Raw genomic sequence first — 12,197 nt, forward strand, 5'->3', positions numbered from 1 at the left:
TGAAAATGAAACATCCAGTTGGGCATTACCTACAGCACATATCCACCCATCACTGCAAAGATTTAATGGGACACACCTGTAGAGCATTTAAGAATTTATGAAAGAAAGAAATGAGATGGTTTCAAAGTTATGCAAAAGATCAATGAATATAGTCTCTTCCTGAGGACAATAAATCCGGAAAGAGAAGAACCTACCGTGATGCGGATGCACCTGTGTTTCTCACCTGCCGGGCTGAGAGGTGGAGCAGGCGAGACGGGGAGGGCTAGAGAGGCTGCTCGCCGGAAGAGCCGCGTGGCTGAAAAGCGCGGGGCTGCGCGCTGGCGCCCAACTTCCGGTGCAGGCTTCCTGCTTCCGGCTGGTGTGGCGCCTGGCGGAGTTGAGCCCAGCCGTCGCGAAGACGTCGGAAGAGCCGTTCTCCCTTTTTGCCTTTTACTCACGAAGCGGTGTCTCTGGCAGGCCGGCGGCAGCGGAAGCGGGGCAGGAAGCGGCTCATTTGCCACCCGGGGGATCCAGAACGTAGTCTGAGGCTGGTCCTGGGTATGTCTGACTGAGAGCGCGGGGCCTTCACCTTGACGTCACCGTTCCACCCGTCGCAGCGTACAAGGAAACTACACCTGCATTTTCCTGAACAACCGTTTCCTCAAAGTCTTACTGAACCTGTGGAACATGAAGCCACCCACGGAGTAGGGCCAAGTATAGGGGCTGCTTGCTTTTCTACTCTCCTCCTTCCAGTGTAAAATTACAGGTTTATTTATTTATTTATTTTTTTCCATTGGGGAAAAGATACCTATAATTCTTCATCTATTTAATGTGTAGTAAAAGCTTGGCTCTAAGGAGCTCAGTAAAGGATGGAAATGGTTAAAAGGTGAGGCTCTGGAGTCCGACTGCTGGGGTTTCAATCATGGTTCTGCAGTTTATTAACTGTGTAACTTCAGGGAGTGTTCTGGACTGGCTGTGTCCTCTCAAAATCCATGTGTTAAAGCCCTAGTTCTCCGTGTGGCTGTATTTGAAGACGGCACCTCTAAAGAAGTAATTAGATTTTTTTTTTTTTTTTTAGGATTTTATTTATTTATTCATAAGAGAGGGAGGGAGGGAGAAGCAGGCTCCATGCAAGGGAGCCCGATGTGGGAATCGATCCCAGGTCTCCAGGATCACGCCACGGGTGGAAGGCAGGCGCTCAACTGCTGAGCCACCCAGGGGTCCCCTGACGAAACTATTAAATTTAAGTGAGGTCATAAAGGAGGCTCTGATGCAGCAGGATTAGTATCCATAGGAGAAGAGACACCAGAGTTTCCTTTTCTCTTACTACTTCTCCCTCTTCTTTTTCCCTTCACAGAGCCAAGGCGGTAGGAGGATGCCAAGAGTGAAGACAGCCGTCTGTAAGTCAGGAAGAGAGCCCTACCTGACACTGAATTACCTGGAAACTTGATCTTGGACTTCTAGGTCCCAAAACTGTAAGAAAATAAATTTCTTTTGTATAAGTCATCCAATCTATGGCATTTTGTTATAGCAGCCTGAGAGGACTAATACAGGGAAATTACTTAATTCTCTGTACCTTAGTTCCCTTACTGTAAAATGAAGATAACAGATGGGCCCATCTCCCACTATTGCTTTGATGAGCTGAGTGTAATAATATTAACTAATGTTAGTTATTTATGCTATAATTATCGAGAATACAATTTACTGTTCTCCATATGCATCTAGAATAGAATCAGCTAATTTTATTTGGGGAATGAATCTTTAAAAAAAAAAAAAAACTAAGTGCGTTATGTGTATTTATACTTATACTGTATGTAGAGGAATCAGTGTGAGCTGCAGACAGATTTAAAGTTATGACAAAGAGGGATGCCCGGGTGGCCCAGTGGCTGAGCATCCGCCTTGGGCTCAGGTTGTTATCCCGGGGTCCTGGGATGGAGTCCCACATTGGGCTCCCTGCATGGAGCCTGTTTCTCCCTCTGCCTATGTCTCTGCCTCTCTGTGTCTCTCATGAATAAATAAATAAAGTCTTAAAAAAATAAAGTTATGACAAAGAATGCTAAATACAGAAGTCTGTGAAATGTAAGATGAGTAAATTAAACAAAAATTTTTATATGAATTTTGGCTTTTTTTGAGGATGGGACTCAAATGGGACCAGACTTAGAGCAATGAATATTGTTTTGAAGTTTTCAAAGCTCCTCAAAATTTACTTGGAATAACTAAATTGTTATTGGCAAATTGTTACCAACAGTACAAAATAAGAAAAAAAAAACCAGACAAAAGCATACAGAGTATATGGTTGATTTAATTATTTTATCTCCGAACTTCAGCATGAAGTTTTGACTGCATGAAACCACCAATTTGATTGTTTTATTTATTTATTTGGATGAGTTGTTATTTCAGTGTTTTGGAGACACAGAAGCAGTCAATTTAGTAGGGCAAAGGTCAAATCAAGTATTTATTGTTATAAAAAAGGAAATGAGTAGCTGATTTAATTTTGTATTTTTTTTTAAACTGGTAATCTTTGTGAGTTTTAGACAAAACCTTAGTGAAATCAGAATTTCTTTTCCTACTAGTTAATACCTTAACACAATGACCTGTATCACTGTATAGGCAAATTGCTTACTGCATTAGGTGCCTTAATAAAGTCTTTGGGACCAAGAATTAAAAATAGATGTACTTGTGTGACAGTGGGTGGGAAGTGGGTGAGGAAGACTGTGAAGGTAAAACCAAGTATCTTCAGCCATTTGACTGATTGACCTAACAAATATCCTACAATTACTAAAAAAATTTCTAGTTTGTTGCTGATGCCTAGGGTAGGATGCAGTTCTTTAAGAAAATAAGAAACCCAAGGATGGGAAAGATCAAAAATGAGAGATAAGGTGGGGAAAACAGACTTTTTTGAAAAAAAAATTTTTTTTAAAAATCATTTTTATCCCTCTTAATTAGCAAGTCTGGTTAGTTAGAGGGAGAAGGTAGGAGAGAGAGGGTGAATACAGAATTTCGTGTCATGAATAAAGTGTGCCCACATTTGCATATTTTACTGTAATTCTGTAAAACTGGGGCTTAGTAGCAGAGAATTCTATAGTGGATCATAAGTATAATAGTATTTTCTTAGTATACATTGTATTCTCATGGTATTTAAAATAATAAAGCTTTTAATTAGCACTAGAAAAATCGTAAATATAAAACCAAGTAATGAAAAAAACTATAGTTTAAAATAAAACACTTTATAGTACTGTAATATGTTTGGTATCTTAATTAAATTATTTGAACTTAGTATTGTTAAGTTCATTGTGTAATTAGATAATTCCTTTGCCTAAGAAAAAGTGACTTCTTAAAACATTCTTTTTCACTTAAGTTATGAATAAGAAAATATTAATGTGCATCATACGCATTTTATTCAGTGGTGCAAGGCAGGGTCAGAGAGAAAAACAGAAAACTATAAGAATGGATGCTAAAAAGTGGTAGAAGAGTTGTTTTGTATTGAATTCCCACCCAAAAATATCTGAGAGAGAATAGATCTAATATATTCAGTTTTTAAAAAGTACGTTAGGATTAGTTTTAGTTGATAGAAAGTTATGAAAAGACAACATTTCTTAGTAACCTAAAAGAGTGTATTTGACTGTAAGCTTTCAGTATCTATAAGTGCTGTTTGCAGATGATACTAATATTTTCTAGGCAAAGCAAAGCATATCAGGAGGAAAACTATTAAAACTAAGAATATTGGTAATGTGGACACTTTCAAAATAAATACTACAAATCATTGGTTTTACCAGTAATAAACATTAAAAAGAACAAAAACATTACACTAAAATGGTAACACATGAAATTTCTAGAATAATCTCAGTAAAAATGTGTAAGATCATATGAACAAATTTAAAACCTCATTAGTAAATAACTAAAAGACTATTTTTTGAGGAAATAATTAAAAGACTTTTTTTTTCCTTTTTGTAACTCTAATGGTTTAAATTTACTGGACACATAGTAGGTCATGAGATATTTGTTGAAAGTAATGAATCAGCCTTGTGGAATATGTAGAATATAGTTTGGGAGATGCTTTCATGTTTTAAAAATATTGCAATGTTGACATTCATCGGGTGTGCATATATATATAAAATATGAGTATATATATGTTTGTTTAATGTATATATCCTGAATGTCAACATTACAAGATTTTATATTGATGTTTTATATAGATATGTTTATTTAATATAAAAATGAACATTTTTCTCAATTGCCTGATATCCTATTAATAGAAATAATAGAAGTTTGTTGTTCGTAGTATTTAATCAGAATGTCAAGGGTTACAGATTTATTCTTTTATATTATTTCACTCCTAAATTATAATCCCTAGTTGTTATGTACTCTGTTTTCTGCATATATAAGGCCAAAATGCTCAATTACTGAAACACAAACACTTTGCATATACATGCATGCATACAAACATAAACACACAGTAGTTAACCAGCCAAATAGAGAATAAAACCTAGTGTCCCAGTTCAAATCAGTATCTTGTTTCACCCATCTACTTACCCAACCATTGATCCATTAATCCATCAATCTGTTGATCCATTGGTGCATCCATCCTTCTATGTATACATATAATAAAGTTTATTGGTCTTATAAACTGCTATCATTAACCTGTTTTCAGTCAAGGAAACATAAAAAGTAGAAAGAGTTGGGAAAATGGAAGAGTACTGCCATTGGAAGTTTAGGAAAGGCAGAGTTTCAAGGAATTGGGAGGAGTCCATTGGGATCACATAGAGATGATGTTTTCATATTCTATTGGATTCATCACTTAGGATGCTACTGATGAATTTCAAGATACATATCTGTAGGTTCATCAAGTACAAGCACACCTTCTCACAAGTTTATTAAAGGATGTGTGGGCAGTGCTGTTAATCAGGGATCTGGAACGTACTGCTCTCATAGCACAGGCAGTGAACCTAAACTTCCTCTTTTGTGAAATACCATTCAGTCTCCAGAGAAATGCTTCTCTTCATCTCATGTACCATGTCCTTGAAATAAAAAAGGACAGTGTCTGAAAGCCATGCAGTTTTGTGTGTCAGGCCATTGTCAAAATCATAGATGGATATACCTTCAAAGTGCAGGACTGATCTGAGCAAGTGGTTAGGTAAAAAAAAAAAAAAATAGAAAGATGTTAATTAACTTGTCAAATTCTTTCTCTCACATGGAAAAATATCTTAGATTTTTTGCCTGACAATGTATCATTCCAAGCAGTTCTGAGCATCTATAGTCTGTTCCTTTGTGTTCTAATTCTTGGTTCTGGAGGCATTCAAAAATAGTACACAATTTTCAGCATTTGCATAACAGCTAAGAGTCGGTTTGCAATATTAAACCATATTACTATAATGATTAATTTTTTTCTTTAATTTACATGTTTGATAAAAATATATTGAAAATTTGGATGCTCTGAATATAGTGACATTTTATACTTTAACTCTTAGGTCATTCCAATCAGTAGAGCAAAAATAATATAATATTGCTTATAAAAATAATTTGTGGTTTTGATGGAATAAAGGTAAAACTATGTTGGAATATATATGAACATATACACAGTATTGATTATATTCAATCATCTTTGATGTTTTCCTAATTTTAGTCATATAAAAATAGTTTTATACATATTTTTCCATTTCTAAAAAAATCATGAAGGTAGATTTATCAAAGCAAAAGAAAAATATTTTTATTTAATAGTTAGCTTGGTTTATAATTTTTAAGTATTCAGACATGTGGTATGTGGGCTTCATTTGTATTCTTGCTTTGGGCCTTGCAAATTGTAGGGGTGGGTCAAATGTGATTACATTCTTGAATAATTGTCCACTTACATAGTTTGTTACGATAAATTTATAGAATAGAATTACAAAGTCAAAGGAAAGCACTGCTTTATGAGCATTTAGATCTGTGATTTCCTGGCAAAGGCACCTTTAATAAATGAAAATATTGTTTATTGAGTACTTCTCACTCCCCTTCTACCAGAACATCCCTCTTAATTTTGTTACTCAATGTGTAAGTTATTGATTGTAGTGTTGAAAAATGTTGCAGAGCTCTTCCACAGGCTCTGAAGAGATGGAGAGGAGATGAGAGAAGACCTAGGGAAGTGGGCAGGACAGCTGGAAGATGGTTTCTTTGGACTCGATTTTATCAGTGGCCTCTATGCTGCAGTTTAGTTGAGATCTAGGAATCCCTCAGCCTGGAAATTTGGTTGTGGGGCAAGATTTTTTCAAAACAAATAGCATTAAAAAACTATAAAAACATGTTTTTGTGATGAAATATAAATTAGAAATTTTATGAAAGTATGGAGAGATGATGATTACCTACAGTCCTATACCAGAGAAAGATTGCTGTAGTACTTTCGTGTGTGTGTGTGTGTGTGTGTGTGTGTGTGTATTTTTTTACCCCCCAGTTAATATACTGTGAGCATCTATCCATGTCAATATATATCTAGGGTTGCATTTCATTAGTATATGCATATAATTTAATATATTCATTTATAATTTATGTTACATTCTTAGATATCTAAGATGTTTTACTTCCATAAATAATCTTAAGATAAATATCTTTGTACATAAATCTTTAGAATCTTATCCATTTATTACTTCAAAGCATTTTCAGCAATTTCAGTGGAATTACTGATTCTAAAATAAATGTACATTGAAGCTTTTGATAGACATTGTTAAATAACTCTCCACAAAGTGTATATGTATTTTACCCTGCAGTGAAGGAGATTAATTGGCTAATTCATTGTCATCAATCTTTTTTACCTTTTGCAATCTCAGTGGGAACCCAAAATAATTTTAGGTAAACTTTCTTATATATATGGAAAAATACATTTATTTGTAAATTGTTTATTCATAAAATTTCCCTGCTATTGTTTGATGTCTTCAACCCATTCTTCCCTATGAATACATCTTACTAGAAAAAATATTAAAATTTCATCCAAATTTAATAACAATTAGAAAATTATTTATTGACCAATGTTCTGTTGGAGGCCACATGGAGGGCACTAAATAGACAAGGTGAGCAAAATAGACATGACAACTGAGCTAAATGATTCATTTAATGATCAAGCCAAAGAATATAGAAGAAATAGGAGGATCTTCATACCTGAAATGCTGTTTTAACCAAGACAAGTTGTGATTAAATTTACATTGCATTAGAGCAGGAAATCTGGCTCCATAATTCATATTGCTATATTTTCCAATTTTGTTACTTTATATTGGTTTATTATAAGTATTAATTTAATATAGTTTTAGAATTCAAATGGTCTGAAGCAGCTTATAAGAAAAAGCAGCAGCATATCCTTCCCTGTTCCTCCTTATCTTGTACTCCCACTATATAGAAGCAGCCACCCTCCTTGCTTTAAGTTGAGACAAGTGTTTACCTTCATATTTCTAAATAATATATTTAAATGTCTATTTTTGATCTTTAATTTTAGCTATTATGAATTGATTTAATAGTAATAAAGATGGGCTTTAATTCTATTATACTCTTATACATGCATATACATACACATACACACAGACCAAACACCTATACTTTATCTTCTCAAAATTACAATTTTTAAGTCATTTTTGTGTTTCTAATGTATAACCATTCCCTAAGGTTTCTCAGTCTCAGCACTGTTGACATTTGGGGCTGGATGATTCTTTATTTTGAGACGCTGTGCTGTACACTGTAGATGTTTAGCAGCATCCCTGCATCTACCCACCGGATGCCTGTAATAAATCCCAGCTATAATAACCAAAAATATCTATAGGCATTGTGAAATATCCCCTGGAGGACAAAATTTCCTCCATTTGAGAACTACTAATTTCATCTTCTAAGTGGTGACTTTTGCTTTTAAATATTGTTTACCACTGAAATTACACATTATTCAATTATCTTACTCTTTCCGTACAGATTTTGTTTTTATTGGGAGTTAATGACCACATTATGTGTATACGTATGTGTTTGCTTCATTTTATGTGTAAATTCACTGGCAGATTTAGAAAACCTGTTTTAATATGTCAAAGACATCAGTTTATCTGTCAGTTCTGTTTTCTCTGGGAGGTATACCTCTGTCTTCCTGTTCTAATATGGACTGATTGCTCTCTTAGATATAAAGCTGTCATTATGCAACTCCTTGTCATACTAAGAATTTCCTTTACCTTAGTAATTTGGTAAAGCCCATTTCCTGTATTCATGTGTATAGGCTATAAATTGCATTTGGCTGCGCGCAGCAGATACCATCACATCAGTGACTTAAGCAAAAAATTAATTTTTTGCTGATGTAAGAGTAGTAGAGAGCTAGTTCTCTGCAGTTAATGGTATCTCCAAAAGCCATCGGATTCTTGCTTCAACTCTTTTTGTGACAGCATGCTTATGCATGGCTTGCGTTTTGATGTTCAGAAAACCTCTGCTAGATTCCTGATGTCTTTGCACTCAAAACAGGAAACAGGAAAAATGAGGAGAAGACAAAAAAGATCCTGTGTAAAATTTGTTTTTGTTTTGTATAAAATTCTTTGTTGGAAGTCATGTTCTCTTTCCTCACAGTGTTAAAACTATTTCTTGTCTTCTAGCTTTAGTATTGCTACTGAAAAGTCTCATATTCTGATTCCTGATTCTTTGTGTGTGATTAATTTTTTTGTTTTAGATGATTTTAACATCTTCATCTTTTCTGTTTTTAAATTTCATGATAATCTTAGTTTGGATCTTTAAAATTTTTTTTGCTAGGCACTTTTTCGATATGGAAACTCAATTTCTTTTGGACAGTATTTTTTAATAGTATTTTTCTTTTTTTCTTTTTTTTTTTTTTGATTTTATTTTCAAGTAATCTCTACTCCCAACATGGATCTTGAAATTAGGACTCCAAAATCAAGAGTTGCATGCTCTACTGACAGAGGTAGCCAGGCACCCCTTTGGTAATTTACTCCCCTTTTCTTTTTTCTATGCTTTGATTCTGGATATTAGGATTCTAATCAGTTGATTGTTGGAACACTTGAATTGATTGTATAATTTTTCTTACCCACCCCCCTTCCTTTTTAAAATTATTTTCTTTTTGGTTCTGTGTTTCTGGTAAGTTTTTCAATTTTAACTTCAAATCCTTCTCTTAAATTTATTTCTGCTGCCCAGTTATATTTTCTTGTTCTCTGTTTCTGTTTTATAATCTGTTTTTAAAAGAAGAATTTATTTATTTATTTATTCATGAGAGACACAGAGAGAGGCAGGGACATAGGCAGAGGGAGTAGCCGGGTCCCTGTGGGGAGCCTGATGTGGAACTCGATCCCAGACCCTGGGATCATGACCTATGCCAAAGACAGATGCTTAGTCACTGAGCCACCAGGAGTTCCTGTTTTATAATCTATTTTTATATAATAATTTCAATAATATATCCTTTCTCTGAGCACATTAATGATAGTTTTAGCATTTTTCTTCTTCTCCAAGGTGCTTTTTCCCTGCTTGTTTATCTCTTTTTTCTTTTTCATTAAGATATCCTGAAATATCTTGTAATATTTTGATAATCTGTTCCTCTTTAAGAGTGAGGTGTTTGAAAGGTAATTAGAAGATTCCTTTGTACAGAGCTTGTTGTCTTTCTGTAGCATTGTTTGGTAGGAACTCAACCATTTCATTGGGAAAAGCCCAAAGTCAATATCCGTAGATATGTTTTCCAGTTTTATTTTTTTCCAGTTTTATTGAACTATAATTAATGTGTAACATTATCTAAGTTTAAGATGTGCAGCATAATGATTTGATATATGTATATGTGTTTTCTAGTTTTTTTTTGTGTGTGTGTGTGTGTGTGCGCGTGTGTGTGTTTTCTAGTTCTGATCACACTCCTTGTGGATGACTACTCCAACCCCCTTCTCAGGAGGGGGATATAAACTTGACTGTTGCATTCTGGAAGAAGAGCATGAGAACCCGAGTGCAAACTTCTTTTTTTAGGATGTGTAATTCAGTTACTGTTCCTGTTTCAGAATGGCATGGTATTCCTGTCCTCATCTGTGCAGCCTCAAATCCACAGGTTATATTAAGTTCAAATTTTTCAGAATTTGAATTCCAGATTTCTGTGTAGTAGGGGAGCTGATACGAGGGTCTAAATTCTATTTATAAAGACTTTCAGCAAATTCTCTTGTTTTTTGGACCCATCTTCTATTTCCACCTACATACCTTCCTATACAAATACCTGTGCCTTCAATTACTGAGTCCCTATGGGTTCTATGGCAGAATTGGCTGCAAGTGTCTCCCTCTACTAGGACAGTTACCACGCATGAATCTATTTTTGTCTTACATCTTTACCGATATATTTTATATGCTTTAGTTAACTCTTTCATTTGCTTTGCCCTGTGTTTTGTCCATTTTTATTTATTTATTTTTGTTATTCTTGGAGGCTGAAGATAAATAATTATGTTCAATTTGCCGTGTTTATCGGAGTTTTCATTCGTTTTAATTTCCCAGGTAATATTTAAATGGTCTCAAGTATATAAAGAAAAAGCGTATTTTATTTTATTTATTATTTTATTTTATTTTATTTTATTTTATTTTATTTTATTTATTTATTTTTTAAAGATTTTATTTATTAATGAGAGAGATAGTGAGAGAGAGGCACAGGCACAGGCAGAGGAAGAAGCAGGCTTCATGCAGGGAGCCTGATGCGGGACTCGATCCCCGGACTGCAGGATCACACCCTGGGTGGAAGGCAAGCGCTAAACTGCTGAGCCACCCGGGCTGCCCCAAAGGGCATTTTAAGTAATTAGGTTAAGATAATGGAAAAAAACAGTTATCTTGAGTTGACTTTAGGGGCCAGTTTAGCTGATGGGGTTTTGACAATTGGTGCCATGAATTATTTGGCCAACAAAACATAGTATTTAATCCCCACTTTAGGTGTACCTTATCATGATAACTTGTACAGCTGCTACTTTGTTAGGATGAATAAGTCATATGTGCCCAGATTTGAAAGATGCTTATGTGGTTATCTGATAAAATATAACCTGGAGCTAATGTATTTTTCTGTTACTTCCACCCTTCACTTCCAAACTCATTTTCACATTACCTGTCATGAATAAAGAATATATGAGTTATGTTATCTCATACACAATCTTGAGTTGAAATTCAATGAGAATGGTTGGGGATCTTCCACATAGCTCCCTTAAGTTGAGAAATTTGAGCAGAACATATTACACTTCACTAGCAAAGCATGGCATTGGCACTTCACTAGCAAAGCATGGAAGATTCAGGAGATCTGCAGTGGTCAGAGTATATTTCTACTTTCTAGTATATGAAAGTATACTAGAAATTTCTAGTATATTAGAATACTAGTATGGAGGATTCTACTTAATTTCAGCAGTTACATGGCCTGTCTTGTGAAGCACTGTGCAACATGCCTTCAGTCATAAATTTAGTGAAATGGCCTTATTATTTGGATTGTACTGAATCCCCAGTGCATTTTGTACTTGCCTCAATTTAGCTCAATATTTGCCTGGTAAGCACAAGCCACTTCTCAGGTGACACAGTCTTTGAAATGCCATATGGGAATAATAGTTGGATTTGATTTTTGATTATTTTTAAAGTGCAGCAGTGAAAAGCTGTGGTAAAATATAATAAGGTTTAATCCCTGTATAAGGGAAATTACTTCATTTCAGCTACTGTATCATATGTCTTTCAGAAATACTAACTCATTAAGAAGTACATTACATTAAATATCTCAAGAGTAGAAAATTTTTTGCACTCTAATGAAATAGATTACATATCTTGGGTTAAGGAAAACTAAGAAAACAGCAGTGAGATTTGGCTTTCTCAGATGTTAAGGAAAAGTAAAAAATAGGAATGTAGCGTTTAACTATCTTTATTTGTATTTTTTAGCAATAGGATAGGCAGCCCTGGTGGCTCAGTGGTTTAGTGCTGCCTTCAGCCCGGGATGTGATCCTGGAGTCCTGGGATTGAGTCGGGCTTCCTGCATGGAGCCTGCTTCTTCCTCTGCCTGTCTCTGCCTCTCTCTGTCTCTCTCTGTGTCTCTCATGAATAAACAAATAAAATCTTTATATATATATATAAAGATACAATAGGAAGCTGTGAGGATAATTTGTGTGTGTGTATGCAAAAAAAAAATGGAAATCTGTTTTCTGGTTCTTTTTACAGAGAACATACATGAATAAAATCTTCAAACATAAAAAAAAAAAAATTGCCCAAACAAATGGTTCATGTATCAATGTTCAATA

The 12,197-nt window shown here is 34.7% G+C and overlaps 1 long non-coding RNA gene across 1 annotated transcript in view; it reads left to right on the forward strand.

Annotated features, from left to right (window-relative positions):
- The first annotated feature begins 872 nt into the window (after positions 1-872).
- Positions 873-12,197, forward strand: part of LOC111097758 — a 237,174-nt gene continuing 225,849 nt past the window's right edge. Inside the window, exons 1-2 of the long non-coding RNA XR_005366016.1 lie at positions 873-1,029; positions 1,337-1,454. This is a non-coding gene — a long non-coding RNA (uncharacterized LOC111097758). The remainder of the gene's footprint in view (positions 1,030-1,336; positions 1,455-12,197) is intronic.

The sequence above is a fragment of the Canis lupus genome, chromosome 10 (genome assembly GCF_011100685.1).
Source record: "Canis lupus familiaris isolate Mischka breed German Shepherd chromosome 10, alternate assembly UU_Cfam_GSD_1.0, whole genome shotgun sequence".
In the NCBI taxonomy this organism is placed as follows: domain Eukaryota; kingdom Metazoa; phylum Chordata; class Mammalia; order Carnivora; family Canidae; genus Canis; species Canis lupus.